Source organism: Pongo abelii, chromosome 4, assembly GCF_028885655.2.
Source record: "Pongo abelii isolate AG06213 chromosome 4, NHGRI_mPonAbe1-v2.0_pri, whole genome shotgun sequence".
Taxonomy (NCBI): Eukaryota; Metazoa; Chordata; class Mammalia; order Primates; family Hominidae; genus Pongo; species Pongo abelii.
The window spans coordinates 160,980,440-161,007,561 of NC_071989.2; the positions used below are offsets into that span (position 1 = coordinate 160,980,440).

Below are 27,122 nucleotides of genomic sequence, written 5' to 3' on the forward strand. Positions count from 1 at the left end.
GGTAAATGGGATGTCAATGGGAAGTAAAGGGAGAGAAGGTCCTTCTAAGCCAAGGGACTAGCTTGAGGAATGACATGGAAATGTTAAAGCATATGGCTTGTCGAGTGACTGGCAAATAGCATATACTTATGCCTAAGCACATTCAATCCATAAAAATCTCTGTCTCCCCCAAGTACAGATATAGATCCATATTCCTTTAGTCAAGGGAAGAAGAATGCATTGTGAGTGATAAATTATGCAGATAATATTTCATATGCACACAGAGTCCAACCACAAGAGACATCGTGCCCCCCTGGGAAACCTGCCTGAAAGACAATGGGCCAGGAGAAGGAAGGGGGCAGGAAGAGAGGAGTAGAATGAGGTCTGGCAGGTTTTGCTTGCAGCTGGGACAAGGCTGAATGAGGCAATGATTTTCCCTGAGGCTGTTCCTCATGACCAAAGTGGTGTGGATTGGCTGTGGCAGCCTGGGCAGTCAGCTCTGAGACAAGTCATGACAGAGTGTGGACCTGACAGGAATTTATGTTGGTCTCTGAAGGGTGGCAGCTTTGTGATTATCAAGGCAGCTGGGAGTGAGTTGTTCAGCATATTCAAAAGGTCACGGTGCCCAGGAGAGAGCATAGGACAAGGAATCAGGAGACCATTGCTGGGCCACTCACAGCTTGCAGAGATGTGGACCAGTCAGTCACCTCATCTGTAAAAAGACAGTGATGAACCCTCAGAAAGGCCCCTTCTAACTTGGTGTCTCTGGATATAAGGAGACACAGAATGGTATAATTTGATGGAGGAAAGGTGACTAGATACGGCAGTGGCATACCTTTCAGGGACAGTAAATGGAGGCCCCAAGGGGAGGGCATGGACATACAATGGGAATGTTTGAGTTCAATTAAGTTACTGGTCTGTCAGGTAGTTTCTGATCTCGCCAAGAGAGGTCAAAGAGCCTTAACCACAGCATTGACTATACAGGAATAGAGCTAGAGGGAGAGATAGTTTGGTTGTGTTGCATCATTTGAAAAATAAGAAAAAAAATAAAGCCCCAGTTGGGTTATATTTTTTGTGGTTGTATAAAAATATATTAGCAAAGCCAGGGTTTGCACTCAATCTTATGACACTGCCTTGCTTGATTTGAACATAATTTTCTCCACTAGGGGATCACACAGTACCTACCAATCAAGTTAATTCATACTTCCTGAACTACAAGAAGTTATAGAAGAAAAATTAAAGGAAAAAGAGTTATGTAGGCATATGTGAGGGATGTACAGAGAGTTCTGGGACAGGTGGAAGGTAGAGTATGCCTGCATCAGGGAGATGTATTTAATTCACCCAAGTAACAAGACACAGTGTGTTCCAAAGAAAGAACACCAGATACCAGCTTCCCAAAGCATTTTTCATGAAACATAAATCCTAAAAAAAATCCCTGGGCATTTGTAAAATAGGTTTACTTTATCTCACTCTGGGAAACTTACAAAGAACATTAAAGGCTCTGAGCTTATTAAATGCTCTGATAAGTCCTGTAGTAAATAAACCTGCTTAACTCTGTTTAATCAAGTATCTCTTCAACATATTTGACTACTGAAATTCTTCCTAATTTTAATTTTTGTACGTAATACCTGTTAGCATCCTGTAGAAAATACTTTGAAAAGTGCTACAATAGATAAATTACATGAATTTGGGAATTTCTCTCTTAATGTCAGCTTCTCTCTATAAACTTACATGATTAGATTAAGTGTTTGCCTTAATTCCCTCAAGATCCTTTGATTCTAATTATTGCACATTAGTGGCAGAATTAAAATTAGAACTAAGGAGACAGCTATGGTTTGAATGTGTCCCCTAAAATGCATGTGTAGAAAACTTAGTCTTCAAAGTAACAGTGTTGGGAGGTGGGGCCTAATGGGAGGTGTTTAGGTCACAAGGGCTCTGCCCTTAAGAATTGATTAATTCCCATTATAAAAGGGCTTGAGGCTGGAAGTTCAGCCCCTCCTTGCTCTCTCTCACCCTCTCTTTGCCCTTCTGTCAGAGCGTGACACAGCAAGAAGGCCCTTGCCAGATGTGGTTCCTTGATCTTGGACTTTTTCAGCGTCTGGAACTCTGCGCCAATCAATTTCTGCTCATTTTAAATTACTGAGAGTGTGGTATTCTGTTAGAGCAGCACAAAAGTGGACTAAGGCCAGGCAGGGTGAGCTTCTCCAAGCTACTGTTGTCTCTTGCCCGGACAACTGCAATAGCCTTGTTGTTGGTCTTCCACTTTCAGTCTCATCCTTCCCCAAACCACCCACCAGACTTCAGCCAGAGAGAACTTCTAAAATGCAAATAAGGCCATCTCACATTGCTTCCACCCAACCTTCAATGTTCCCTCCAGGTTCCCATGCAGAGACCCTGAGACTTCACGTTATATGAGGAAGCCCTAACTAAATATATCACTAGCCATCAATGCACAATGAAATAACACATTTTTAGGCCAAAATATAATTATTGTATAGTAGAAATGGAGGACATCAGAAATAAAAGTTTCCTTAAACAAGGTGGATACCCAAAGTGCAGTTCACAGAACTTCTGAATCAGAATCTGCATTTTAACAAGACTATTTGTGTGAAATGGTTTGAGAGGGACTGTCTTAGTGACAATTTTTACTGCATGAATCACCAATGAGGCTAAAGGGTTAGGGATTAAATGCATAGGCTTTAGAGTTAGGCCTGGCTTTGAGTTTAAGGTGTGTTGTGATCTTGGGCAAGTTCCTTAACATCTCTGAATCTGTTTCATCATCTGTAAAATAGGCGATAAAAATACTAGTACCTAGCTCACAAATATATTGTGAAGATTAAATGATGAACTATTAGAAGCAGCTCCTATCACTGTGTTGGCATAGAACCCTTAATAAAAGTTCGATGAATATATGGGGAAACTGGAGACCACAGAGCAGTGTTACTTGTGGTAGGGTCCAGCATGAGCATCACAGCCTAGGGGCAGAAACCTAGTAGGGTTGAGACAAGGGTAGGAAATAGGGATAAGATTGATGACCTTGTTCACCGAGCAGTTACTGAGCACTCATGATGGGCCAGGCCATCTGGAGTGGCTGGGGCTACAGTGCTGACCAAGGCACAGTTCTTGCCCTCACGAAGCACACAGCCGGGCATGTCAGCCGAGCATCATCATCGAGGAGCATAAGTGCAACTGAAAATAGACTTGGCCGTGCTTCCTCCTTTCTTGGCACGCATCTCATTGCGGTAGAGCTTCGATTCCAGCTGATCCTTCTCCTTGGCTCTTAGTTCTCCCAAGAATTTCTCCTTAGGGAATGAAAAAATAGCCCCATTTTCTGTTCCTTCTTAAGGTATTATTTTGTCCGTTTGAAAGGAGAAAAAAAAAAAAACACCCATCAGCTGTTTCGAATGGAAAATATCTTTTTTTCCCTCTCCTATGTAAACTATATTTTTTTCAGGACTTTGTGGGTCACTGAAACCTCAGGATTTGTTTATTTATCTCAGACTCCTGGGTGACCTCTTCAATTGCCGAGCAATCTTTCCTGTTTACACAGAGCTTGGCAGCCTCCAGGATGACTTTTCTAATAGAGATATCATTCTCCTAGCCTGGCTGAGCTGGAGACCCTCCATGGGTAAGGCTTGAAGGGAAGTGGGGAGTGAGGCAAATGTAAGAATGATCTCATTGCTGAGTTTCCCTTGCCCTCTGCTGCCCTCCAAATTCCCAAGTTCCACGGGTGTACAGAAGGCAGTGTCGGTGCAATACAGCATAGCCTAGCCAGCATAAGGAAGGCTCAAGGAAACTGCTGGCTGGCTTTTACAATTTTGATTAAGTAGTAGCATTTGTATAGGAAAGCTTTGTTGGAATTTTCCAGGAAACATTTTTGGGAGAATAGGGACTTGTCAGTTGAAAATGCTCTCTCAGATGCCATCTGACTGTGTTGGTGGCAAGAAACATCTTTCTGAGAGAGCCGGAGGGAATAAAACTGTTTGTCTGAGAGAAAGGCCACCCCCAGGCCAGGGAAATAGAATTCAGTTTTAAGTGAAGCCATCTCGTAAATTATATATCTGAGGACTTGTGATCAGCTAACATTAGCAACATGTTCTTATTCTGACAAAAGGTAACAAACACAGGGAGGATTGGACTCAGACTCTGACCTGAGACACAGAGGCCTTTTGGAATGGGAAGTCAGGGTTGTTGACTTTACCGAGATAGGTAACACAGAATGTGTGCATGTCCTGTGTAGTGTCTGCTCAGATATTTCATTTCTTCCCTTTTTCCTTTTTTTCTAAACTTCAATTACCTTAAGTCTCTGGTTTGTCTTTTGTTTGGAAATGCTAAGGATATGAAGTCCTTATTTGTATGATTTTAGCTGTGTGATTTGAGAACAAATGCTTAATCTTTTAAATCTTGGTTTCTCCATTTGTAAAATGATTAGTTTGAAGCAGATTATTTCTAAAGATTCTTTCAACCTAGAATTCTGATTCCCAAGGATGCTGGATTATTTGACAACTACTTGCAACATGTTGGCATTTAGCAATTTGCTGGCAGCTAAAATGGAGTAAAGTAGAAATATTTTAGCTGATATCTCAAAAATGTCCACTATCTGTTAAAACAGAGTGAACCATGCTAGACTTTTGTTTAGTGGTGTGTGTGTGTGTGTGTATGTGTGTATAAAGGTAGACACCGGTAAAAAGTTAGGGGGTAATTATGTAACAATTTAGGGGCAGGAGTGAAGAATACCTGGCATAATGCCATTATCCCTGTGGGTGTTTCTGATGCCCAAGGGCACACATTGCTAATTGATCATATCACTCATTTTTATGATCATATCACTCCTTTCACGCAGGGCTCTAGGCAGCCACTAAAAAAGCCATGATGAAATCTATTTGTCTCCCCTAGTCTGAAGCATAAAACCGATAACCCTAGTCTTATTAGCAACATTCTCTAACCCTTGGGATATTTGGAGGGTGTTCTCATTTGAATATTCATTCATTCAACACGTATTTTTAAGTCCCTACACACACACACAGTCTTAGCCAACCATAGTTGTAGGTAATGGTGATAAGTAGAGGATGAAACAAACAAAACTCTCATGGAGTTTTCATCCTAGTGGGGCAGAGGAAGAAAGAGAATAAAATGACATACAAAGTACAGACGTACTTTACCATATTGTGCTTTATGTTATTGCTCTTTGTAGATTCTGCATTTGTATGGTTTTTTTTTTTTTTTTTTTTTTTTACTTCAAGTTCTGGGATACATGTGCAGAATGTGAAGGTTTGTTACATAGGTATACATTTGCCATGGTGGTTTGCTGGACCTATCAACCCATCATCTATGTTTTAAACCCTGTATGCTTTAGGAATTTGTCGTAATGCTCTCCCTCCCCTTGCGCCCCAACCCCACCACCCCGACAGGCCAAAGTGTATGATGTTCCCCTTCCTGTGTCCATGTGTTCTCATTGTTCAACTCCCACTTATGAGTGAGAACATGCAGTGTTTGGTTTCCTGTTCCTATGTTAGTTTGCTGAAGATGATGGTTTCCAGCTTCATCCATGTCCCTGCAGAGACATGAACTCATTCTCTTTTATGGCTGCATTGTGTGTGTGTGTGTGTGTTTTAAGAAATTGAAGGTTTGGGCAACCTTTCATGGACTAAGTCTAGTGGCACCATTTTTCTAACAGCATGCTCACTTGAATCTCTGTTATATTTTGGTAATTCTTGCAATATTTCTAAGTTTTTCATTATCATTACATCTGTTATAGTAATCTGTGACATTGGATCTTTGATGTTACTATTATAATTGTTTGGGAGCACCATGAACTGTGCCCATGAATGACGATGAACTTAATCATTAAATGTCATGCGTGTTCAGACTGCTCCATCAGCATGCCATTCCCTCATCTCTCTCCCTCTCCTCAGGCCCCCCTATTCTCTGAGACACAACAATATTGAAATTAGGCCGATTTATAGCCCTACAGTGGCCTCTAAATGTTCAAGTAAAAGGAAAATTTGTATATCTCTCACTTTTTATCAAAAGCTAGATATGATTAAGCTTAGTGAGGAAGACATGTCCAAAGCCAAGATAGGCTGAAAGCTAGGCCACTTTTGCCAAACAGCCAAGTCGTGAATGCAAAGGAAAAGCTCTTGAAGGAAGTTAAAAATGTTATTCTAGTGAGCATGCAAATGATAAGAGAGTGAAATAACCTTATTGAAAACATGAAGAAAGTGTGAGTGGTCTGGGTAGAAGATCAAGCCAGCCACAGCATTCCCTTAAGCCAAAGTCAAATTCAGAGCAAGGCCCTAACTCTTTTCAATTCTTGAAGTGTGAAAGAGGTGAGGAAGCTATAGAAGAAAAGTTGGAAGCTGGCAGAGGTTGGTTTATGAGTTGTGAAGAAGCAATCTTCATAACATAAAAGTGCAAAGGGAAGCAGCAAGTGCTGATGTAGAAGCTGCAGCAACTTGTCCAGAAGATCGAGGTAACATCATGAAGGTGGCTACATAAAATAATAGATTTTCAATAGAGACAAAACAGCCTTCTATTGGAAGAAGATGCCATCTAGGATTTTCATAGTTAGAGAGGAGAAGTCAATGCCTGGCTTCAAAGTTTCAAAGGACAGACTGACTCTCTTGTTAGGGGCTAATGCAGCTGGTGACTTGAAGTTGAAGCCAATGCTCATTCACCATTCTGAAAATCCTAGGACCTTTAAGAATTATGCTAAATCTGCTCTGCCTGTGCTCTAGAAATGTAATAGCAAAGCACGGATGACAGCATATGTTTATAGCATGGTTTACTGAGTAGTTTAAGTCCACTGTTGAGATCTACCACTCAGAAAAAAAAGATTCCTTTCAAAATATTACTGCTCATTGACAGTAGACCTGGTCATTCAAGAGCCCCACTGGAGATGTACAAGGAGATTAATGTTATTTTCATGGCTGCTAACATAACATACATTCTGCAGCCCATAGGTCAAAGTGTAGTTTTGACTTTCATGTTTTATTATATAAGAATTGGATTCATAAGGATATAGCTGCCATGGGTAGTGATTCCTCTGAGGGATCTGGGAAAAGTAAATTGAAACCCTTCTGGAAAGGATTCACTATTCTAGACTCCATTAAGAACATTCATGATTCATGAAAAAAGGTCAAAATATCCACATTAACAGCAGTTTGGAAGAAGTTGATTCCAGCCCTCATGGATGACCTTGAGGGGTTCAAGGCTTCTGTGGAGGAAGTCACTGAAGATGAGGTGGAAATAGCAAGAGAACTAAAATTGTAAGTGGAGCCTGAAGATGTGACTGAATTGCTGCTATGTCATGATAAAACTTCAATGGATGAAGAGTTGCTTTTTATGGATGAGCAAAGACAGTGGTTTGTTAAGATGAAATCTATGCCTGGTGAACATGCTATGAACATTGTTTAAATGACAACAAAGGATTTAGGATATTACATTAACTTAGTTGATAAAACAGTGGCAGAGTTTGAGAAGAGTGACTCCAATTTTAAAAGAAGTTCTACTGTGGATAAAATGCTATCAAACAGTGTCACATGCTGTAGAGAAATCTTTCATGAAAGGAAGAGTCCATCAATGAGGGAAACTTTATTGTTGTCTTATTTTAAAAAATTGCTGTGTCACCCTACCTTTCAGTAACCACCACCCTGATCAGTCAGCAGCTGTCAACATTGAAGCAAGGCCCTCACCAGCAAAAAGATTAGAACTCACTGAAGGCTTAGATAATTGTTAATATTTTTAGCCATAAGGTATCTTTAAATTAAGATATGTACATTGATTTTTAAGCATAATTCTATTGCACACTTAATAGACTATGGTTTAATGTAAACATAACTTCTGTATCCCCTGGAAACAAATCACGTGACTGACTTTATTTCGCTATTTGCTTCATTATGGTGGTTTGGAACCAAGCCCACAATATATGTGGGGTATGCCTGTATGTTTGGTGTTGGTTAAGTGCTGGAAAGAAATGAGCAGAAAAAGGATAAGTGGAGTGAGTGTACATGGGGTTAGAATTGCATTGCAGTTTTATATAAGAATTTCACAAAAGGCTTTGTTGAGGTGAAATTTGTGGAAAGACCTAAAGGGGGAGGGATCAGGTGAGGATGGGAGGTTATCCAAGGCCGTGTAATTTTGAGGTTGCAGAGAGGAGCAAAAATTGTCTTTACAAGAAAATATTCATTAATGAATTGGCCACTTTAAAATTATCCCCACTCAAGAATTCTTACCCTCTTAATTATTTTCCCATCTACCATATCAATATTTTTGTTGGTCTGTGATAATTAAGATATTATAAACATCAAATGATATAAACAAAAATAAATCAAATTAGTTTTGAAGTAAAATTACCAATTATAGTAAAGATGATGATTTCATGAAGTTGTTGAAAGCTGTGTTAAAAAGTACTTGAATTATAAGCAAATAAGGATCTGTCTGAATATTCAGTTAACAATTGAAGAAGAGAGAAGCACTGAGGATTAAACACAGTAAGCTCTTTCAAGGTAAATGTTTACCCGAAGGATTATGAGAGGACTTTAGAGAAATTTTTATTACTCTTAAATATTTTTTAAAAGATGACCCTGTTATTGACCATGTGTGAAAGTCAAATACGAAAAAAGAGAAAAATCTTGCTTTTTTTTTTTTTTAGAAAAACGTATGCCAAAAATACTGACCATACCTCAATTATTGCTTGTTGCTTTGTAGAATTAGCATAGACTTAAAATACCCTAAAATAACATAGAAATAACTTATTTTAAAAGATTTTGGTTTTATTTTTAAGCTAGAGTCCCAATTGAACATTTTCTGTTTAGTGTGCAATTTTAGGACTTGTCTTAAGTGGATTCACTGTAAACTGGTCCATTTCCATGACCAGTGAAATTCCCCTGAAGAGGCACAATAAGTTTGGACAGGTGGAGGGACTCACCCAAGGTCACATGGCCAGAAGGTGGCAGGACCTGGGCAATGCTGTTTCTGTGCCTCCCAATGACCAAAGTTGAATTGAAAGGATTCTCTGGTGGATTCATAATATGAACTCACGTGGGAAATCAGGGATTCTAGGCAGTTAATCGGCAAACCAGCTATTGATTTGGTTTTGGAAAGATTTTTTTTTCTATTAATAAAACTTTGTTGTGTGGACATGATTCTGATTTAGAAGACATTCCTCATGGCTTATGGCAGTCTTCAAGGAGGCAGTGTTCTCTTACAAGGCCTGAGGAAGAGAATGAAATGTGATTATTATTATTTATCTGCAGAAGATTGCAGCAATACCCTGAACGCCTTTTACTCTTAGTGTATAGGACAAGACCTCTAGTTCTGACTAGGAAACAGGGTAGATGTTGCATTCCATAATGGACAAGAAATTTTAGGAGCCATACTTTCTCTTTTACTCCTGGGGACTCTCAGAGGAAAAATAGATGCTTTCTTGAGTTTCTGGCCTATTTATAATATTTGGGGATGCCTTGCATTTCCTTATTTGACCCACAACTTGAAATCCCTGTTGGTTTGAAGGAGCACTTGGGGGCTTTTGAATTTACATTTTGCTTAAATCCACATAGGGTGATACTTTACCTGCCATTTACTTCTAGATATAGATGGACAAGTAGACAGATAGATGAATAGATGAGATTGAGATTCCACAAATACCTAAACACTTACAGAAGTGACTTTAGAGATCATCTGGTTTCCCATTTCATTTTATACTGAAGTTGTACAGAGAAGGGATAACAATACAGTTGGGTCACACAACAAGGCAGTGACTGATCTCACACCAAAATTCATATCTTCTGAATTATGGTTGGGTGTTCTAATTCACCCTCAAATCAATGTCATTCCTGTATGCATTTATGCATGAGTAGTCATCATATCCTGTGTTCATGATGTGTGCTAGCATTATATTTTTCTTAACTCCATCCCAGGACCCAAAGAAGAACATATATTCTGCAGTTGTCTCCATAAAACTGATCACATGGGGTTATGGTTAAGAGTATGTCATATGGACCTGTACTGAAATATATGTCCTGCTGCTTCCTAACTAGCTATGTGAAATTGGATAAGTTTTTGAAGTTCCCTGTACGTCCATTTCCTCATTTGCTAAATAAAGGTAATAACACTCATTTTTTTAGGCTTGTTTTGAGGATTGAGATAATGGATGTAAAGTATTTAAAAATGCTTATAATTGAGCATGGATAGAGTTCAATAAATGTTAGCCATCATTGCAGTTATCATCAGCTATAGCAGAGGAACAACTGCAGAATCTTTGTCATCAGCATCATTAGCATCTTTATCATCATATATTATTGTTATTGGTGAGCTGAAATCAAACCACTGAATGGTCCTTTGAGCACATCCAGTCTAACCTTGGTCTTATGACTTAATCATATGTTTAACATCCCTGCCATGTGGCCAGCCTGTCTTAGATTGAATACCTCTGGTGCCCAGGAACTGATTTCTTTCCAGAGTAGTGCATGTAATTTCAGAGATGATTCTAAATACAATTAAACTGGGGTTTAAAAGTCTCTAATATTCCAAATAAATGGCCTGTCCCAGCATCATTACTCATATCTGAAATGATTTATATACCAATTATGTAAGGAATTTGTTTTTCCTGTTTCACATAAAGATTATGGATCAATTAAGTTCTTATGTTTTCCTTGTCTAAGAAGGAAGTTCCTATGCCCAAACTTGGGATCTGGCTGACCAGGGAAGGAGGCAAGAGGCCCAAGCAGTTTTCATTTCCAACCTGGCCTTTGTCACCAGCTGTGATCTGGGCTGAGGAGCCCCCACTGCTTTGCCAGGATACTTCTCTCTGAGCCTGTCACTCCTCTTACTTTCTGGATATATTGCATTTGAGTTAGGTATTAGACACCTAATGGGATAGAGAATTCTGTAGCTCAGTGTACCAGTCAGGGGTAAAAATTCAAATTTGAGAGAATTAGCCTAGAATTGGTATTTGAAGCCATAGGATGTGAGAAAGAGTGTTTGTAGTGTACTGTAGCAAAAATCTTCTAAATAAAAACTAGCTGGCAGCAGCCACTAGATTAGCAAACACACCATTCAGATTTTCTTACTTCATCTTCCTCCGCTTGATAAAACATACATGGAGGGTAGTGAGGATGCAAGATGTTAGTTGAAATCAATGACAGAGACACTGTCTTCCTTCAGCTCAATGAGCTTGCAATCATCAGATGAGGGAGAGATGCACAGGTCATTAATTATAAAAGAGGGCAGGTGAAAATGGCTATGAAGTGTAGGTATTGTCATGTCCTGGAGCAGAGAACAGGGAGGGATAGTTAGTTTGTTGGTTATATCAAGGAAGACTTCACAGGGAAGATGCTATCTGTAGGGGAACTTGAATGACAAAAGACATTTTAGAGGCTAAAGAAAGGGTAGAAGGCATTCCAGGCAAAGGGAGACTAGACGGAGAATAGATTCAGAGAGGCGAAGAGCACACAGTAGGTTCACATAGTAGGATTTCAAAACAGATTTGTGAACAGTATCCCACTGACCCTGTATCTAGGGCTGGCCATTTCTCCTTTGCCTGAAGGCAGCCTTGAAATAGATGTGTCCCTGTATTCTGAGATGTAGATCTTGCAGAGCCCAGGGAGAGTACCTGGAGCCTTTCACCTTGTGCTGAGATTCGAAGGGCAGGGAAGAAACAGACTTCTCCCATGAGACCAATAATGATGACACTCAAGATTGTGGATTGCGAGCTTGTTCCAAAGGTACCATTGGGTATCCACACAGCCTCGCAGTAAATCACTGTGCACCAGGCCTCACGGCACATTACTGACTGGCCTGCTGCGTGCTCTCTGGGGGAGCAAGGACAACAGATCTAGAAAGGGAAGTGCAGATCTGTGGAAAATGTCAATGCCAGATTGGCATCCTGTGGTGCACATGCTCCTCACTCCCCAGAATGGGAAACTGAGGCTCTGAGAGAATAGTTGCACACTCAGCTCATGTAACATAGTGGCAGTGTAGGCGCTAGAACATGATTTCTCTGATTTATTTTCATGCATTTTTTTTTTCTACTCTGCCTCACACTTGTTCTTTTTTCTTTGAAATCCAAAGTATTTTGCAACCTCAACTTGTGCTTATCTCTACTGCCAAGAGACAGCTGCTATTATCTGCCATTGTGATACTCCTTTCCCTAGCACTTTACCTCCTCTTGCCTTGCTCTCAGGAGAAGCCCTAGACAAGTTGAATGCTAGATAGAAGCTCAATCTGTTCATCTCCCTGAGGAATCATGGCATCTTTATGGCTCTTCAAGAAAAAATTATGCAGTTAGGCTTATTAAGCAAGTATGGTAAGGAATACTTTATTTACGACCACCATGATACGGGTACCGCAGCTGGGGAGTGGGATTGGGCTCAACTCTGAATACAGCATGGGCAAGTGGGATTGTATAGCCAAAGAGTAATGTAGAGGTTGGTGGATGGAAAATTACTAAGATGACACATCAGAGGCAAATGGGATTCTGGCTAAACCAACCTAACAAGATTCTTGATGAAGGCAGGCCAGGGTGATGAGGCATTCTCTGGGGGATGGAGGAGGATGAGGAACTCGGTCAGATATCAAGGGTGAGCAGATACCAAGAATGTGGGGGCTCTCAAAAGAGACTGTAACTATCCTTGGAACTTGATTTCTTTTTTTCTGTCTCAACAGAAGCCAGTGGATCCTTTTTTATCTCTCCAAGCTACTGTCTGAATTTCTCCTGAAATGATTTGGGGGCAGACAGTAACTCTGGCTTTTCTGTTATCTCTCTTGGTCTCCTTGAAGCCTTCTAGTTTTACGGTTGGTAAAACTAGTGGTAGAAATAGGAAAGGAAAGTGCTTTCAAACCTCAGGGAACCTGGGGTGTCGGGCAGTGTAGGATAAATGAAAGGGGTATGAGGTGAGGATATTTGAGATATGTTTCAGGGGCAGGGGACTTGCGTATAAACTAGAAAGTCAAGTAAGTGGGAATGTATGAAAGGTACAGAGTCCAGGCTGGTGAGATGCAAGCATTCTTGATCCAGGCCCTGGGCACCTGAGCTAAAGGAAAGGGTGGTGTCAAAGCAGAAATTCACAGCACTAGGGGACATTCCCATGGCGGGTGGTAGGAGTGGGCACTTTTACTCCCATGGATGGAGAAGACTGGACATGTAGGAGGGCTCTGCTAAAGGGTGAGAGCTGGGCCTGAAGTTTGGGTCTGGAGATGGCAACAGCCCAAGAAGCAGAACAAAGGCATGAGATCAAAGGAAGAATAAGTAGCCTTCGAGCCTTTATTACCTGCATTGGCTAATCCTGGGTTCTCAGGTGGCCCTACCTAGGGGCAGGCAGGTTTCAGGAGCCTGAGTAAGGCTCGGCCTAGTGGTGACGGCTGATTAAATGGCCCCAGCTGTGAAGAGATGAGGCTGGGCTACCGGTGTTGTACCAGAACATTAAAGCCCTGAGTTTGAATCTAGTGAAACTAGCTATTACCTCCTTACCTAAAACCCTTCAGTACCCCCACAACCCCAACACTAACCATGGGTTCAAATCAAGGTCCTTCTCAAGGCATTCAGGATACTTCAAGAACAAATTCTATAATCTTCTTGACTTTCCATTTTTTTTTTTTTTTTATTGTTAACCTATTTCTCTAGGCCATGCCTTTTTTTACCCTGTCTTCCCAATTCTTCCATCTCAATTACTCCTCGTTAGCCTTCAAATCTCAGGTGTCACCTCCTCCAGAAAGCCTTTTCTCATTATGAGTCCCCGTCAGGCTAAGCATTTTTTTTTCTGTTCCTCTTCCCCTTCCTTTAGTTCCCTGGCATATTTATTTTAGTGTACTAACCATATTAATTATAATTGCCTATTTATGTGCCTCTACTAGTCTTCCCCACTAATGTATGTTCCTTGAAGCCAGAGGCAGTGTTTAGTATATTTCCCATGCCTAAAGCAGGCTCAGCATATACTAGTTACTCAATAAATATCTGCTGTATGAATGAATGGATAAATGCATAGATGGCTTTGATGTAATATAACCTACATAGCTCCCCTCTGACTCAGTTTACATAGCTAAGAATAAGACTCCCCATCCTGCTGCCTTACAGGACTGCTGAGGGGATCAAATTAGGTAATATAAATGTAAACTTCTGAGAAGTTTAATGTAAAGGATTCTTACCATCTCATGCCTGCCTTGGACTGCCTGAGTGACTGTACTATCTTCTGCTTCCTTGTCAGTCTTCAGAGGAAGTTTTCCTCCCAAAGAAACTAATTCAAGTTTGCTCCCGATAAATGATGATAAAGATCACACTGCTACTCTTCTTCCTACTACTCACTGTCCTGTTTTCATGGAAACGGGCTGCCCCAGAAGAGAAGAGAGAGTCAAAACGTGACAAGCATATTCTCCCTACTAATACCTCTGCATGCTGCAGTGGGCCATAAAACCCCTGGTGTAGCAGGAAGGGGCCGGGTGGGGGGTGGAGAAGAAGGAGTAATGATTTGAGATCCCAGAAATTCAGGTCACAGGTAGGCAGTGGGATGAATGTTATTTCTCACTGACATGTTAGATTTGTGTTCTTACCTAAAGAATACATGGTTGATTGGAAGTCCCGTGCACTTCATATAGGGGGAGGTGGGCTTGTCCAGGTGACACTTTAGCTGTGCAATGCCAGGCAAGTCCTCTTTGCTCCCTGAGTCACATACATCTTCATTTGTGAAAGAAGATAATTATTATAACCAAAGTTTAGTGAGGACTGTGCTCCCAACTGGCCTCAGCTATGTGCTTTGTACAGATTCTCTCCTTTAATTCCATCCCATTCTCTCTCATCATTTTAGCTTCACAGAGAAGCCTGAAGCTCAGAATGCCTGAGGGCCTGGCTGTGGTCACAGAGCTGGAGAGGGGTGTGCCTGACTCCAAAGCCTTCACTCTCACTACAGTCCCTGGTCTGAGCACATGTCCTCATGGGAATTATATAATGGATGTTTGGGGGAATTTTGGAGGCATTATTATGAAAATATAATTTATCCCAAATGACATATTTTTACATTCAGGAGAAGATAATGGTGCTTTTAAAAAATCTGCAAGGGAGAGAAGGAACTTGGTAAGATAGTTTTGTTTAATCTGGGTTTCCTCTTGCTCAGAATAGTTATTTTCACTCTATGGAAATAGAGGCAGGAACACTAAACATGAGGCCCCATTTTTGCCCAAATACACGATAGGCACAAAAATGAGTAAAAGAAGTATTCTTTTAAGGATCTGAGACTCTCAAAGGTGCCACAGCATTTGACCTTGGACATGACACTTAGTATAGTGATTAGATGCACAGACTTGGAAACCAAATAGGCAGGAACTAGACCAGTAGGGGTTTAGAAGACTACTACTATTTAGTTGTCTTCATAAGGAGAAAAGGTACCAGGGCATGATGGTGCTGTTTCATTTCTTTTTCTTTTTCTTTTTTTTTGTTCTTTGAGACAGAGTCTTGCTCTGTCACCCAGGCTGGAGCACAGTGGCACGATCTCAGCTTACTGCAACCTCCGCCCCAGGTTCAAGTGATTCTCCTGCCTTAGCCTCCCGAGTAGCTGGGATTACAGGTGTCTGTCACCATGCCCAGCTAATTTTTGTATTTTTAGTAGAGGTGGGGTTTCACCATGTTGGCCAGACTGGTCTCAAGCTCCTGACCTCAAGTGATCCACCTGCCTTGGCCTCCTAAAGTGCTGGGATTACAGGCGTGAGCCACCACGCCCGGCCATGCTGTTTCATTTCTAACCATGAGAAATGATGATTTTAGTATGTGTTTTATGTGCTTGAAGTTTGGTGGTGTTAACCAGCCAGGCATCAGGTGCTTTAACTATAGTCAGATGACCATGGCCTGAGAGGGTGTAGAAAATGCTGGAGACACTTTCAGTCTGCACACCTAGGCTCAAATGTCAGTTCTGTCCAGTCTCCAGGGGCTTGAGTGACTCACTAAACTTCCTGAAGCCACAGTTCTTTTTTCTCATCTATAAAAAATATATTACTATAACAAAATCAGCACTGCCCTCGTACATGAAGGTCACTGATTTCCCAGCCATGATTTCAGGACTTGATTACAAGTGACTGCAGTGCTCTCTACCACCTGACCTTGGTCTAGTGTATGTTCAGGCTCCCCCAGAGCTGTGCCTGTCACCTCTTGGGGAGGCCTTTCCAGCCCGACACCAGATCAAGCCTCCATGTTAAACACCCATAGAACTATGAAATAAGCCTCCGTAGCACATTTCTCTGTCATCGTAAGACACTTTAAAGTTATTTCATCGTGCCTCTTTCTACAAGACCATAAGCTTCACAAAGGCAGAGACTATGTCAGTTTTGCTCATTGGCATATTCCTAGTGCCACTGTACTGTGAAAAGTTGTAGATGCTGAATAGATGTTTGGTGATTGAATAAAAAAGTGAATAAAAGGAATGAAGAAAGGAAGGAAGAGAAGAAGAGGGAATAAGCCAGCCAGCCAGGTAGCCAATCAGGAAGGTCCATTCAATCTCTCAACACCTTTCAGGTATGCCTTCTCAGTTCCCAGGGCTTTAGACAATACGGGAAATTAAGAAGATGATACCAAATATAAAACCTAGATAAATAAAATTTCAGAGACTCAAAAGACCTTTTCTGACCCCATCTCAATCTAAATTCGATCTGTAGTTATTTTCTTTTTCTCAATGTGTGTGTCTGTTTCAGAATTGTTCTTTTCCTTCCTAGTGCTAGGCACAATTTATTTGGTTGGTTATTTTATGTGTGTCTATTGTGCACATTAGCTCACCACTATAACCCCAGCACCGGGCACAGTACCTGGCATGTAGGGGTTCTGAATGAATGTCAATCACCAGTCTAGTGCTATGGGGGAAGCAGGGACACAGAGACGAAATGGACATGGCACCTGATCTTAAGAACCCATCAATACAGTGAGGAGAAGAAGGATAATGAATGTGAAGAATCTTGTTAAATGCTGTGCAAATATAAATGATTATTGGGCACCTTTTGTGAATGTAGTAATAATATGCTGAAGCTTCTGGTAACTAGAAATTTCTGGGTTGATTAGCCTGATAGAAGGGTACTTTTAGGAACTAATTCTTTTCTAAGGGATCATTTGTTCATTCAATGCACACTTACTAAGTACCTACTACGTATCATGTAATGTGTTAGGGAATGGGGAGAAATATACAGGATGAATTGGATCCCAGGTATCATGAAGCTGGAAGCTTCCAGAGGTAGCAACTCTTTCATTCTTCTTTCTCATCTTTAGTACCTGCAAACAAAGGGGCTGCTGCCATATACTGCAGGACCCCTATTGCAGGCCCATTAGAAAAGAAAAGCATTTGCACTAAGAAACTGTGGTCTGCCAGGCATCTATCTAGAAGCTGCTTAGAGATTTACAATCATAACACATCAGCGTAACTGTCCTGCATTTGAGTTAGCAGCTCCCCACCACCATTCTCCATGACATGTTGTAAAGAATATGAGCTGCTGCTCAGTTTGGTCCTAGCAATTGCTAAATGTATGGCCTCATGTAGTCTCTGCAAGCCTCATTTTTTCATCTGCAAATTGAGGATAATAATACCCATACCAGAGGATTGCTGTGAGATTTAAATGTGATAATACATGTAAAGTACCTAGCAGAGTACTTATGGTAAACAATAAATCATTGTTTGTTTGTTTGCTTTCATTACTATTGCACTGACTTGACCGGGCATCTAGTTCAGACAATGGGGAAAATGGAGCAGCATAATCATATTCTTTTTTGTTTTTTGAAACAGTTTTTTTTATTGATGTATAATAGATGCACATAGTTTCTGGGTACATGTGATCATTTGATACATTCATATAGTTTGTAGAGATCAAATAAGTGTACTTGTGATATCGACCACCTTATATATTTAATCAGACTCTGTCTTTGCAGAAAGTACAAACATCTATCATTTAATTCATTCAAAGGAACTTTTAGGGAAGAGGAAGGATAGGTAGAAAAGCTTGAGGAATAGAAGCATAGAGGCTAGTTGTTCAGTAACCTGGGTTCCGATCCCTTTCAGCCACTAACTTCTCTGTGACTGGGGTGAACAATACACTTTCTTCATCCTACCCTCGTTTATTTCATCTATAAAGGGATGGTGCAGAGTGGCTCATTTCTCCAAGCTCTTTCAACTTTCCTCGCCCATGATTCCACCACTAGAGTCTACATGGAATACATTCTTTAGCTTCTGCAAAGTCTGGAGACATATGGAGCTGAGATGTGTGATCAGGCCTGTGGTCTGCACCAGAAATTGGGCTGGAATCTGCATGTCTACCTGCCACTGCCTGGGGCAAGGAGCTGATGGTTCTATTGCCCATCTGACAGGTGCCACCTCCCACCCCCATTCCCAGGCGGGCAACTCCTCCATTGGAACTGTACTGATGATGATCTTTTTGTAGTCCAGATACTCATCCAAACTCCAGCCCAGTCTGGAACATTTGCCGTAAGTATTGCTGGCTCCCCATTCTTCTTCCCTGCCTCAGCTGCTCTGAGGGATTTTGTGCCTGATCCATCAGCAATTGACAAGAGCCAGAAGAAAAGGATGGAAAAGAAGTAAGCAGAGGTGGAAAAGTGAGTGCTGAGTTAATACTGGGTGGAGGAATGCTAGGCAGGCTGGGTGAGACTTCATAGATGGATGAATGGGTGATGAAGAAAGGTGAGGGACTGGCAGTGGGGTGGACCAGCACAGTGCCTGCATGGAGAAGGCACCGAGTAAATACTTGCCATGTCAATGTCAAATGTTGTTGGGAGAGAGAAAATGAAATAGAAGAGAGAAAGAAAAAGGAACAGACAGCGAAATAAATAATAAGTTAATAGGGAAGAAGGACAGAGGGAAAGAATAGTAACAGATGGATGTGGTAGATGATAAAATGAGAGAGACATAGCTAAAACTTGAGAAGTCCTTTGCAAAGGGTTTTTTCCATGCCCTTTGTTAGAGCTGTCTGAAGTTTCAATGCTGACATTAAAAACTTAGTGTATATGTGGATATGTGAAGGCACTGTCCTCTATTAAAACCCAGAATTTCCTGAACTGGACAAAACAAGAAGCTGCTATCAGGTTAGTTCTTCTCAGAGTCGATCTGACAGCTGGGTTTGAATTGAGATGCCCATGAAAAGACAAGGAGGCAAACCTAGGCCAGGACTGTGGGCTGCAGTAGTGGGAGAGTGAACACAGCAGAGAACTAGGCCCAGCAACAGGGAATTGAAGGCTTCAGATGATTCTCTTACAGTGTGACATCCCTTGACTTCTGCCTCACTGGACCTCTGCCTGTTCCTAAGAGCCATCATCAGTTGGGGCTGGAAGCCCCCAGAGATTGTTTAGCTCAGGGTTCCCCAACATGGAACATACACACTACTGGTGGTAATGAAGATTTTGTTGTTGTTGTTGAACCCAGATGACCATTTATTTATTTTTATTGTGTATAAGGTCTACAACACATCTTGATATACATAACGAGGTGATTACTACAGTCAAGTAAATTAACATATTCATAATCTCACATAATTGCATATGTGCTTATATAGTGATCTTCAATTAATCTAAGTGATGCTGCTTTTCCGTTATAATAGTGATATAAATGTTTCTTGGTAAAATTTAAGTTTAAAAAGTGAGTTGATGTAAGGAAAGAGTAATAAAAAATGATGACACATCTGGCATGCAGTTATTGGAGCAGTGATGAGATTGCATAACTAAAGTTAGAGAAGTGCATTTCTAGTTCAAACTCCCCATTTTATAGATAAGGTAATTGGGGTCCAGAGGAAGAAAATAACTTGCTCAGTGGATCAGAATCAGGGATACATTTGGGCTAGAATTCACGCCTCCCACTTTCTAGTTATCTTAGTTTATTTTGTGCTGCAATGAAAGAGTACCTGAACTGGGTAATTTATAATAGACAGAAATTTATTTGGCTGGCAGTTTCAGAGGCTTGGAGGTTTAAGATCAAGGAGTTACATTGGGGGAGGGTCTTCTTTCTGTGTCATCTCATGGAAAAAGGTGGAAGGGCAAGAGAGTGTGCATGCTCAGAGAGACTAAACTCGCAGCCTCAAGCCCTTTTATAATCACATTAAATCATTCATAAAGGTGGAGCCTCCCACTGGGCCCCACCTCCCAGCACTGTTGAGTTGGGGATTAAGCGTTAACACCATTGGAGAACGAATTCAAACCATAGCACTAGTCAATGAGCTTTCTCCCTGCCTATGCTGCCTCCATAATCCTCCTCTGATAATCCTTCTTAAAGCCCCAAGAAATCGGCCTGTTAATTAGGGATCTGTTTGACAAATACTAAACCTCCTATTGCTTTCATTTAAGGATAAAAACAATATATTTGTCTTATGATGACTTGTCATAGTAGACACCTTGGATTTATATGAGCATTAGGCATGGTGTGGGTGTTGTGGGTTGGCCTTGATTTATGGAATAAGTACACATCGAGAAAAATGGCATAAAAATCAAATTTGTACAAATTGAATTCCATTTTTCCATTGATTTACTTTATCTCAGAGGTGTTTTTACCTTAATTTTTGAATTATTTATATTTGGTAGTTGCTTCAAGCTTTTTATTTCTTTATAAAGAAAATAACACTACACTGAGAGTCTGAAAAAATGGGTACTAGTTTGAACTCAGATACAAACTCATTATGTGACCCTTGAAAAATCCTGAGCCTCTTTGCTCCTCAAAAGGCTTTTCAAAATGAAAGGAAGAATGACAGAGGTTGAGTGAGGGGATAGCTAGGAGCCTTTTCCTCTCTCTCTGTAATATCATAGACTTCTCTGATTTTACATTCTTGATCCCAGTTGGCTTTATCTCATCGTTAGCCTTTTCAAGGTCAAAAACAAATGTGAAGCCACCAGTAAGGACAATGTCAAATTAATTCCATAAGAATTAGCAATATGGGAGTAGGAGGCATGAAGGATGGTGTGAGGTGATGCAGTGTACAGCTTTGTAATTTTCTGCTCAGCATCCCTTTGCAAGGCATAACTCCTTGCTCCAGTCAAAACCACTGCAGAAGGATTAGTTAACTGTATTCTACTGTGGTATCATTCCTAAGATGATTGATTCATTCAGGGGCAGCCAGGCACCTGACCAAAGCAGAGCTAATCAGGGTATCTCCTGGGGATTGTCATTGTAGTCTTAGAAAATAGAAGTTAGATTATCTTGGGGTGTCTATATTGATAAGATACATAAAGCTTTAAAGCTGTTGGTGGTTGTTTTCATTCATTGTGTGCTGCTATAACAGAATATCTGAGAATGGGTAATTTAAAAGTTTATTGGCTCACAGTTCTGGTGGTTAGAAAGTCCAAGGCTGAGGGGCTGGCATCTGGTGAGAGCCTTCTTGCTGTGCCATCCTGTGGCAGAAGGGCAAAGAGAGGAGGGGAGAGAGAGTGAGAGGAGATGAACTCCTTCTTTTATAAGGAACCCATTGCTGTAATAACAAAACGACTCCCACATTAATGGCATTAATCTATTCATGAGGGAAGCACACTTGTGACCTAATCACCTCTCATTAGACCCTACCTGCCAACACTGTTGCTCTGGGGATTAAGTCTCCAACACCTGCTTTTTGGGAGACACATTCCAACCATAGCAGTGGTCATTTTCGTCTTTAACCATAAATGCTATGATGCTTTAAGGAAGGAGCAAGAGAGAACTAGAGCAGGCACACAGGGAACAGAAGAAAAAAGGAAGAGAATGTGACTTCTGATGGCACTTAAGTATTTGGTTCCATCATTTCTTAGGCTTAACTGCATTTTATTCTTACCCTCAATGAGCCACCCTATTGTCCTTGTCCTTCTAAATTATTCTCCCAACACACTTTTCTAGTTACTAAGATTGATTTGAATTGTCCCTTGCAACCAAGGGGATTCTAATACATTACCAGGGCCCCACCCCAGAGCCACTGAATCAGAATCTCTGGTGCTGGGTTTCAGATATTGGTATTGTTAACTTAAAAATCACACAATTTATAAATTTAGAAAGGATAGTAGACTTTCTTACATAGGGTTACAGCCTGCAAGGTGGCCATTCTGACAGGTTGGGAAGTATAGCCTCCTGCAGAAGCCCAAAAGGCAGGCACTTTGAGGGAGGGGTGGGTATAACAACAGGGATTCATGCTGAATGAGTTGACCATGTATACATATTCAACAGGTTATAGGAAGAGCTATGAATATTCATGAGCAGGGCCATGCATGTGTAATAACCAAATATACATGTTACATATGACCCAGGTTGTCACCTTGCAGTAGAGACATAACATTTAAATGTATTTCAATGAGGCCCTATATGTCAAAAGGTGAAGGAGGGACCTGAGAGCACTTAGGGACACAGCCTCTATAAAATGGCCAGAACCAGTCCATGTCAGTGAGTGGCCTTCTTATCAGGAGGAAGTTACTGCAATCAGTCTCATTTACAATCAAAGGTATGGCTATGGCTTGTGGAACAGGAGGGGCAGGTAGTCAGCATCTGACAGTGAGTGACAATTGTTTTAATATTGCTTATTGGGAGGCCATTGCTTGTTTGGTTGCTAGAGTAAGAAAAAAAAAGCCTTGTGGCAGTTAGAACATAGTTTATTCTTTTTAACTGTAGAGGTGCATGATGAAATCCTTGTCTGGTATGGCCTTAGGCCTTGTTTATAATTCCATACCTTATTGCCATAAACAGTCCATTCTGTCAGTCTTACGATCTCTATTTTAACATTAATGTTAAACCACAAAACGGAAGGGATATAATGAGATGTATTTGACCTCCTGTCCCATCATGGCTAGAAACTCCAATTTTAAGTTTTCTTTTCTGGGGTCCCCTCGGCCAAGAGGGGGTCTGTTCAGTCAGGTAGGGGGCTTAGGATTTTATTTTTAGTTTACAGTACTTAAAATCTCCTTGGCTGGTTTTCAAGTGCAGCCATGCTTGAGACTCCTGCTTAAAGGTACAGCAAAGAGGAAGGAGGTTGCCACATAGAGTGTATGAGGATGCTCATTCCAAGCCATCTTTACCTAGCTGCCCTTGAGCCCAATTTCCCAACTGATCCTCAGTCTCCTACCTATTAGAGACAGTTCTCCTTATCTTACACTCTTCCCACAGCTGCTGGCTGTGTCACAGGTTGTGTTGCTCAGGCAGCAGACTCTGTGGGGGAGATTAGCAGTCAGGCTTATTTAGGCATGAAAGCTCTCAGGATCCACATCTGGGAAAGGAAAGAAACAAAAGTAGGTGGGGCAAACGGAGATGCAGACCCCCAGGAACTGTGCAGCTGAACTGACCCCTCAGAGCTGCTGAGTTGGCCTGAATGAGGGAGACTTTATCCTCCGAGTCACTGGATGGCAGTGAGACACACTTCTTCAGCTGAGACAATTCTCTCCAGCAGCCCCCAACATTTTTGGCACCTGGGATGGGTTTTGTGGAAGACAATTTTTTCCACTGTCCTGCGGGGAGGAGGGGAGAAGTCGGGGGAGATGGTTTCAGGATAAAACTGTTCCACCTCAGATCATAAGGCATTAGTTAGCTTTTCATAAGGAGCACTAGATCCCTTGCATGAGCTCAGGCAGTAACACTTGCTTGCCCGTAACTCACCTCCCCTGTGCACCGGTTCCTAACAGGCCATGGACTGGTACTGGTCTGTGGCCTGGGGGTTGGGGACCCCTGCTCTAAATGAACGAATAGCGGAGGACGTCATTCCTGATGGGGAATCTGAATGACATATCTCAGCCTCAGTCACCCCCAACATGTGAAACCCCTTATTTGACAAAAGGAACTCTTTGTCCTTTCCTGAAACCTTCTCCATCTCTAATGTTTCCTATTAAAGTGAAGGGCCCCACGGTACATTTAGATACCTGGTCAGAAACCTCCATGCAACCTCTTCCTCAAAGTCTAATCCAATCAGTCTCCATATCTTTTAGAATCACCTTTAAATATTTTCATTGTAGTATTTTCCCACTTTGTCTCTGCTGCCATTGCCTTAGTTCAGTTTGCCATCACCTCTCATCTGAGCTATTCCCACAGCTTCCTAATTGTTCTCCCTGCTTCCTGAATTCTTGTTCTTAAATTCACCCTGCGTGCAACTGCCAGAGGGATCTTTCTAAAATGCAGAGCAGAGCATGTTGCTCCCCTGCTTAAAACCTTTTAGTGGTCCCTCACTGCCCTCAGGATATCAGCCAAATCTTAGTGTGGGCGCCGGAGTCCAGAGCCCACCCTCATCTGGTTCCACTTTCCCTACCTCTCACTCCCTCACTCCACGCTGCTTATCACTCCTGTCACTCAGGGCACTGCTCCGTGCCCTCCTTGATCTGCTTATGCTGTTCACTGCTCTTGGAATGACCTTCCCTCTCCATCTCGCTAATTTATATTCATCCCAGAAGATATCACCTCCTCCAGAATATGATCCTGAACTCAGGTTCCCAGAGATTTTTGTCCAACAGAGCTCATCTTTGTATGTTATTGTCTTTGCTTCTTATTAACAATGATGCTATAATTTTAATAGCCCACATTAATTAAGTACTTACTTGGTGCACTGTGCCAAATACTTTATATAGATGATCTCACGTCATCCTCAAAATAACCTGTGAAGTTAGTACTATTATCATCTCTATTATATAGAGGAGCAAATCAAGCTTGATGAAGTAACTCTTGTGAAAGTCATTTGGTTAGTGTAGAGGGGATTTGGAATCAAGACTGTCTGCTTACATTATTCCTGTTTTATTAATCTTTTCACCTCAGTACCCAGAATGGTGCCTAGCACGTAAAAAATAACTCTTGAACTAAACCTAGCACAGTGTCTACATCATGGTTTCTTTTTAATAATTTATTTTCTCCACCACATAAAATAGTGTAGATTGAAAGTGTTAATAATAGCAATGCTAATGTTTAATATTATTTACTCCAATATAAAGAAAGGTAAATGGAAGCCTTTAAGGAGTTAAGTGCTGGTTAGGGGACCCTGGTTTCAGACCCTGGACCTGTGACCACAGATAGGAATGAAACGAAGATTTGACCTAAAACTTACTGAATTTGTTTATCATTTCAGTAGAAGCAATGTAATGCCTGTTTTGCCACATGATAAAGACAGGGCTTTATCATTTGTTTTGATTTTCAGATCACGTGCAGTAGATATAACTTCTTGCTGAATTGACAGATATCTAAGAATTAAAGTAAAAGTAAACACATGTTAAGTGCCTCATTTAATCTCCCTTTAACTTCCCCCCAAGCCCTCACCAGTTAAGTTTTACCGTATCAGTTTATATAGTTTTGCAAACAGAGGCTCAGGAAGGTAGAGTGACTTGGTTAAAGTCACATAACTAACTTATGGACGTTTCAAGACATAACTTCAGCTCTAACTGCAAAGTCTTTGCTTGTCCCACTGTTCCCAAGCAGTCCTGCCCACCTTTGTTCCTGAAATGCTGGCTTGTCCGCAGAGATCTGGACAGCTTCTAATGGGCGTTGATGTTCTTAGGTATCTTCAATTGCTGTCATAATGGCTCACTTGAGGGAAGGAGTTGACTCTTCACCAGCTCGCATGCCGTTAAGTTAGATATTTAGCAGGTGGCCCCTGGGGAGCCAGGTGAACATGTTATAGCAGAACCTTGAGCAGCAAGGGAGCTGCTGTTTTCTGAAACAGCAATCCTTCAGGGGTCTTATCCTAGTACATTAGACAAGAAGGAACTAAGAGAGCTTGCATAAATTCATAGAGACAGAAGATTAGTGGTTGCCTGGGGGTGGGGTGGGGATGCTGAGAGGTAACTGATTAACGGATACTATGGGGTCTCTTTTTGAGGTGTTGAAAATTTTAGAACTAGGTAGTGGTGATGGTTGCACAACATTGTAAATGTACTAATGTCATGTAATTGTACACTTTAAAATGGTTAAAGTGGTAAATTTCCTGTTGTGTATATTTTACCACAGTGAAAAAAAAAGTTTGTATAAACATGGCCAGATTGGTGGACTATTTGCAAACATGATCACGTCTCCCACTGTTCTTTGTCTAAAATGATTTTTTATAGCCACTTCGGTGGTAAATTCAACAATCAGTAGCCAGTCATAAGTGTAGCTACAGCCTGAGTATTGACGTGGCTTGATTTTACCTTTTACTCCTGCCCAGATACTTTTCCCATTAATCCAGGAAGATAGCATGGCACAGTCAAAAAAAACAGGGACTTTGGAGTTATGTGGACTTGCATCTGAATCCCAGCTTGCTATTTACTTACTGTGTGTGTGAGGAAGTTTACTTAACCTACCTCTGAGCTTTGGTTTTTCTCACCTATAAAATGGTAATTGTAATACCTCATAGGGAGTTGGTGAAGATTAGAATTACTACCTATAAAGAGTCTGGTATATAGGTAACCAGTAAGTGGTGACTATCCTTCCCCCTTCTCCTCCCTGACCAACGGCCCCTCCCCTTTTCCTTCTCCTTCTTCCTCCTTCTCTTTATTCCCGTCATAATCATTATTATTACACAAAGAAGAAATGCTGGGGCTAGGAGAAGAGAGCAGAATGTTTTGTAAATCATAAAGCTGATAGTATTAGCAACAATAGCAATTGTTCTGATGGATGCAGACAATACTGTGAGCTCTCCAAATCTTTTTGCTCAAGATCTCATTTATCCTTCACTGTTATTCTAATAATAGTCAGTATGGGCTTATTATCCCCATTTGACAGATGGGGAACTTGAGGCTCAGGGAGATCACACAAGAAATGGCAGAGCCAGAACTGAAACAAGAGCAAGTACTTCTGCGTTTATCGCATGCTGTAGCCAAAGCTCTAGTCAGAGCTGCTGAGACGCTTCATAGCCACTTTCATTTAAAAAGTTAGAGTTGTGGCTGGGTGCAGTGGCTCACGCCTGTAATCCCAGAACTTTAGGAGGCTGAGGTGGGCACATCAGTTGAGGTCAGGAGTTCGAGGCCAGCCCGTCTAACATGGCGAAACCCCGTCTCTACTAATACAAAAAAAAAAAAAAAAATCAGCTGGGTGTGGTGGCACACACCTGTAATCCCAGCTACTCAGGAGGCTGAGGCATGAGAATCACTTGAACCCAGGAGGCGGAGGTTGCAGTGAGCCGAGATCATGCCACTGCACTCCACCCTGGGTGACAGAGTGAAATTGTATCTCTAAATAAATAAATAAAGTTAGAATTTTGCCATGCCAGGTGTCTACCTCCTT

The 27,122-nt window shown here is 41.3% G+C and overlaps 2 long non-coding RNA genes across 2 annotated transcripts in view; one reads left to right on the top strand and one right to left on the bottom strand.

The window, feature by feature from the left end:
* Positions 1-27,122, top strand: part of LOC129059584 (uncharacterized) — a 408,057-nt gene that overhangs the window by 269,176 nt on the left and 111,759 nt on the right. The gene's annotated exons all lie outside the window — the stretch shown is intronic.
* On the bottom strand, positions 14,125-26,485 carry LOC129059583 (uncharacterized). The gene is made up of 7 exons (XR_010140054.1): positions 25,351-26,485; positions 24,973-25,105; positions 23,234-23,395; positions 23,017-23,099; positions 21,260-21,328; positions 14,527-14,650; positions 14,125-14,304 (listed from the first exon to the last, which is right to left on the bottom strand). It is a non-coding gene; the product is annotated as an uncharacterized LOC129059583 (long non-coding RNA).